At 41.6% G+C, this 5841-nt stretch overlaps 1 protein-coding gene across 1 annotated transcript in view; it reads left to right on the plus strand.

Moving 5' to 3' along the window:
* The window catches only part of MAN1A2 (mannosidase alpha class 1A member 2), a 273987-nt gene that overhangs the window by 158068 nt on the left and 110078 nt on the right, over positions 1-5841 (plus strand). The window lies entirely within an intron of this gene.

Raw genomic sequence — 5841 nt, forward strand, 5'->3', positions numbered from 1 at the left:
CCCAGTATAGCTTCTCCACTCTTCAGTTTTTACTTTTTCCTTCTGGAACTTTTATTAGACATATGTTGGCACCACTCAATAGAACCCCATGGATCTTAACTTTTTTTTTTCTCATATTTTTTATATCTCTTTATTATTCTATACTATGTTCTGGGTGAATTCTTCAATACTTCCCTTTAATTCATTGCCTTTTCAACTTTGGCTAGATCCAGAGTTAATTCCACTTATTGACTTTTTCATTTTAATGATCACATTTTTATTTTCAAGATTTCTATTAGTTCTTTTTCATATTTACCTGCTCTTAATTCAGCTCGTTATCTGTTCCTTAATTTCTTATCCTTTTAAAATGAGTGCTATGCCTTCATTTGTCACTTTGAGAATGCAAAAAAAATTTTTTTAACCTTTGTCAAACAGTTCCATAGAGTTAATGTTATCTGGAGTAAATTCATGTTCTGATTGTTCATTTTGTTGGCCTTCTTTCTTAGTATTAGATATCTGTATGTGTTTGGAACTTGGTGGCGAGGCTCATGTTGAATGGGGAGTTTTTAATTTGCTTTTTTCTGTTTCGTTTTAGTTTAGTGGTGTGTTTTTCCCCTTACCCACTCTGTGCTCACCTTTCCGTATTCAGTGATTTTTGCCTCCACCTGCCTCTCTGGACCTCCATTCTATAATTGGGTCTAATGTTGGCATTTTGATGCTCCTACCCCACAGTGATGTTGAGGATATCACAGAACCAGTCACGTGGCCAACCGCTTGGTTTGGTTCCTGACTCCAAGGCCCTGTCTTTGTTGTTCTGCTTCCCTAGGCAGTGGGTTGGCAGCTGTTTACTTCCAGCCTCCTTTCACAAGGTCCTGACTTCGAGAACTAAGCCTGGCTCCTGTTCACCTTGTTTGGAGCATCTTTAGTTCCAGTCACCCTGTAGCAGACAAAAATCTTGGCTTTCAGAACAGGTCCTCTGGGGCCCTGTGGCTTCAGGCTTGCTAAGCTGTTTCAGTTTCACTTCTGATCTATGAAAAGGTTTATTTTGTTTTTGAGCCTGCTTATGTCTTTTTGGTTTTCTCTTTCTATATTTTAGCTATCATTACTATTTGTGTGCAATAAAGGATGTAGATCAAATTATGATTTTCCTGCACCAACTTGAGCAGAAATCTTTCTGTTTACCTCTCTGGCTTTATCTCTCACCGTCCCTCTACAATCTGTGTTCTAGCCATAGCTAATTACTTTAGATGATCAATAAATGCACGTTCTTCCTCCTCCTCCCTCCCCGCACAATATTTGGATGAAATAAGACATCGAAGATAGTCAAGTGGAGGTTTTTTTTTTTATGTGTCACATTTATTACAGATCAGTTAATAAAGAACAAAGTTCTAGATCTGTAACCCAAAAGAGCTTGCTAACACTCTGCCAACTCTCAACCAGCATGGAATTCAGCCTGAGAATAACCCACCACAGGGGAAGCTTGGGTCTGTAGAGCAGACACGTTTACTCAAGATCATTGTCTGCACTGGTCTGGGGCAGAAAGGGAACAAGAGAATGAATCCTCAGTAACTGGGGGTCTTTTCACAGATTAGCTCCATCCAGTCAAGAACTCTGAGCTGATGAAAGTAATGGCGCTCACCAATCAAGAAACTCACTTCTGAGTGTGAAGGAGCCAAAATCACATTCTAATGAAATACCCTTCCTACCCCTGCTCCCTGGAAAAATGGGGCTGGGGAAAGTCGGCTCCCCTAACACACACCCTGCTCTTCCTCTTTCATCCCAGCCTTTCACGGATTCTTCCCGCCCCTTTCACCTACCAACTCCTCACTCATCCTGATGCCTATAATAAAAACAGTAGTTAATAGTTACTGAATCTCAACTATGGGGGAAGCCCTACCACATACATTATCTCATTTAATCCTCATAACAACCCTATGAGGTATGCATTTTTATTTTAATCTTAGGGATAAAGAAACTAAGCTAGGGAAGTTTTCTAAGATCACACAGGTAAATGGCAGAGGTAGGATTAGGCCCAGGGTTCTCTAGCTTCCAAAAAGCCTAGATTTTTCCATCATATCCAGCTGCTTCCCATATTTTATTCATCTTCAGATATCTAGAACACAGCATAGCACCTGGCAGAGAATAGATGCTCAATAATATTTAATGAATGAATATATAAATAAATGAAACATTCTCAAGCTTGCCCTGAATGGCTTAAAAACAGCTTTAATATGAGAGTTTATAAAGAATGCTTAACTTCTTTTGTTGTCAGATTGCTCTTTATAAAGGTGGATATGAGCATCCAGTTTTGAAGGTGTCTAGAGGAGCTGCTAGGCTCTGCTATCACCTCTGTCCAGCCCTTTCAATTTTAGGTCATCCCCCCCGGGTGCCAAGAAGACAGTCGCTCCGCTACCCGACTTTTGTCCCTGGCCCAAGCCTATTGGCCACCTGAGAGGGTGGGTTCCTCTGGTCCTTGAGCCTTTACACGTGTAGAACTACTGATGCTTCACGTACTACTGGTGGCCATAACACCTCTATGCAAAGACACGCCGAGTGTTAGCCACGACTCTTTACACTGCAGGCCACAGAAACTAACGGACTGGAAAAGAAATGTAGAGGCTTGTAACTGAGACGTTCACAGGATGAACTAGCCATAGATATGCCTAGACCAGTGCAGAAACAGATTTACTGTGAGCCCAGTGAAGCTTAGGCTTCTGAGTTTCTCATTGCTTGGCTCTGTCTTAGGCACTGAGAGAGGCCCTAGAAATATAGTTACACAGTCATATGTTCTTCTAAAAGTTGTAAATTTCACTTTCCCAGTTCAAGAGTGTTGGGGGATTACGGCCAGGCACACTATATATTGGAAGGGTAAAGCACAGAAGAGGTCTGAGTAAGTGGCAGGGAAAAACAGCTATGCGTGCCTGTGCCTATTCTGCTTCCTAGGTTGGAACACGACCCTTCTCTCCTCTGGGTTAATTAAAGGCTCAGCTCAGGTGGCACTTGATCCTGGAACCTTCCCTGACACACTCCCAACCCCCTCCCCTCACCCTTGCTGCTTCAGTGTTCCCATGAGCCCCTGGGGCTTTATTCTAACAGCAAGCACTCTTCCTGTCTTGTAATTGTCAGTACTCATCTGTCTCCTCCCATCAGACTGTGAGCTCATTGAGACAGGGATTCTGACTTATTTCTCCAATCTCTAGCACCTAGTAGAGGGTTTGTCACACAGTAGTCCTTCAACAGAGGACTTTTATAAACAAGCAAAAGGGCCTGAAATACTTTGGCTCAGAGAAACAGTTGAAACGTTTTGGGCTTTGCTGACTTTCACGGAGCAGACTTGAGAGTTTCAGAACATTGAACTTCAGCTTCCCCTGACCTCTGAAGAAAAATAGTTCAGCTTCCCCTGACCTCTAAAGAATGCAAGAGTGGAAGGAGCAAGGCTAAAGCTTGCTCTTTTTTTCCGTACACATTGTCTGCATTTCCTACATTTCTTTACACATGGTCATGTCTGGTATTTTCTCCAACGTCTTCCTTGGATACTTTGGGAACTTGTTGAAACTAAGAAGAAACAGGTTATATAAGAAAACCGAAAGCCTCTTTTTGATACCAACTGTATGTTTTTTTCTCTAGCATATGACTCCAGTTTCACTTAGCACAGAGCTAGAAGGCATGTAATAGGTGTTAAAATTGTTTCGATAATGGAAAAGCGAATATTTGATTGAACAAATACAAGTAATTTTTATATGGCAGTACATAAGTGGATCTCAGTAATGGTCCTATAAATCTGAAAATATGCAGGGGTAGATTTCGTTTTGTTAGAAATTTAATAATTCTAATTTCCTAAAATACAAATTAATTTACATGGATTTGTAAAAGGGAAATCACTACTTTGTGGCCACTCTGGAATCCTGTCTATACCTTTGATCAAAGCATAACTACCCATTGAAGATGACAAATTCTCTTTAGACTCTAGAATAAGATCTTTCCCTTTTGCATATACATTTATTTCATGTATTCTGTTTTCTGTTGATTGACCCACCTGCGTGTTCACCTTGGTATGACTGAGTCTACTTATTTGAAATCTGACTTTAACTTGCTCAAGTACCAGTTTCTTTAAAATTATTTAATTATAAAAGTAACAAACAGAACACGGTGGGAAAATCACATGTAATACCAACATCTTAACACAACGGCTATAATATTTTTCAAATATTCCCTTTTGATCTTTTTATATGCACATTTTATTTACTTGTAAATCATAATTTATGAATAAATTTGCAATTCGCTTTAAAAACCCCCAGCAAAGCATCACTGATTCTTTTAAAACTCACTTGAGATAGACCTAGTCTCTAGAAGACCGCACACACACACACACACACACACACACACACACACTTTAATGCTGGAGTAGTATTATAATAAAGTAACTGATAGCATCAATGGCCTTAGAATCACCTACTGCATTTGGACATCTGCAATAACCCCGAATTTAAATAATGTTTTTACTCTCCTGAAGGAGAAGTGAATTTTGCAAAGCAGGCAAGGGCAATAAAGAGGAAGGCACATGCAAGCCTTCTCCGCTGGTGAATAGGTTGAGCCTGCGTAAGTCACACTTGTCAACTATGATTTCAGGTTTCATGTGATTGATATCTCTGTGGTTGATGATTTGGTGTCAACCTAGACATTACTTTTCAAGACTCTTATAACTTGCTATTTGAGGTCAATATTGACTTTCCTTTTTCATGGAAAATAATGACCTTGAAAGTAGAAAACCAAAGTATTTCTTTTTCTTTCAGATTAGAAACCTATTCATAATATTGACACATTTTAAAAAGACACAGTGAGAAGGCAGGGAGTTTCTTACATCTGCTCCTCACACGTGTGCAACAGAAATCTCTTTGGATTGGGTATTCTATTGCCAGCCTGACTGGGTGAACTCGTGAGAGCTGGCCCTTAACATTGTATGTCTTTATTTGGTGAAGCTGGGTCCGTGACAATGACTTCTTTTGTCATATGGTAGGTAGTTAGATATGCAGAGCTTCTGGAAATTGTGCATACTGGAATGTACTTTGAATTGTGCCAGTGAGCATGAGGATATTCTGCAGGGTTTTGAATCTAAACTGACTCCCCCACCCCCGCCAGTTAAGGGCCTCCTTTCCGATTCCCACCCATCAGTGAGGATGTGTGGAGGGGATGACAATATTAGAATAAAAGAATCCGGAAGCGAGAATATATATGTATTAGAAAGAATTTTCTGGACTTAATCACAACAGAGTTCTCAATCCTGTGGATAACAGAATGCACTCAGATTGCTTTTAAGCCTGAATTTACACAATACTTATGTCTTTTGGGGTTTTAGCACCTCCTCGCTCACAGTTAGCATCTCTTTTATGGGAAGGTAGTGGTGAGGAGTGTGAAGGGGATGACGGGTACGGACACTGAACCAGGAGGCTGCTGTCACATAGGCTGCCGTCAGATTGCTCGGAGAGGGAACCTAGTGGAAAGGGCAAGGTCGCCATTTTATCTTTAACACAGAGCCTGGCACATGGTGACCGCTCAGTATTGATGAATCGAGCGCCCAACTACGTGCACTCGGGTGACATGGAAGAAGTTTGAGATCCTGCCGTTGCGCCCTAGGGACAAGTCTATATTGAAGACGAGACTTCCACAGAGCTAGATTAAAGGTTTAGCCTCAGCCCGTCAGAGCCCCTTAATTCCAACACCCCGTAACTGCAGTGAAACCTCCGCGACCCGAGCCCTCCTCCGTCTCGCCCAAACGCCGGTGCATCTCCCGAACGGACGATGCCAGCGCGCCTGGCACCGGCGAAGTCACCACCGAAGCGCGGACGGACGGACGGCGGCGGC

This window comes from Pteropus alecto, unplaced genomic scaffold (genome assembly GCF_000325575.1).
Source record: "Pteropus alecto unplaced genomic scaffold, ASM32557v1 scaffold106, whole genome shotgun sequence".
NCBI lineage: Eukaryota > Metazoa > Chordata > Mammalia > Chiroptera > Pteropodidae > Pteropus > Pteropus alecto.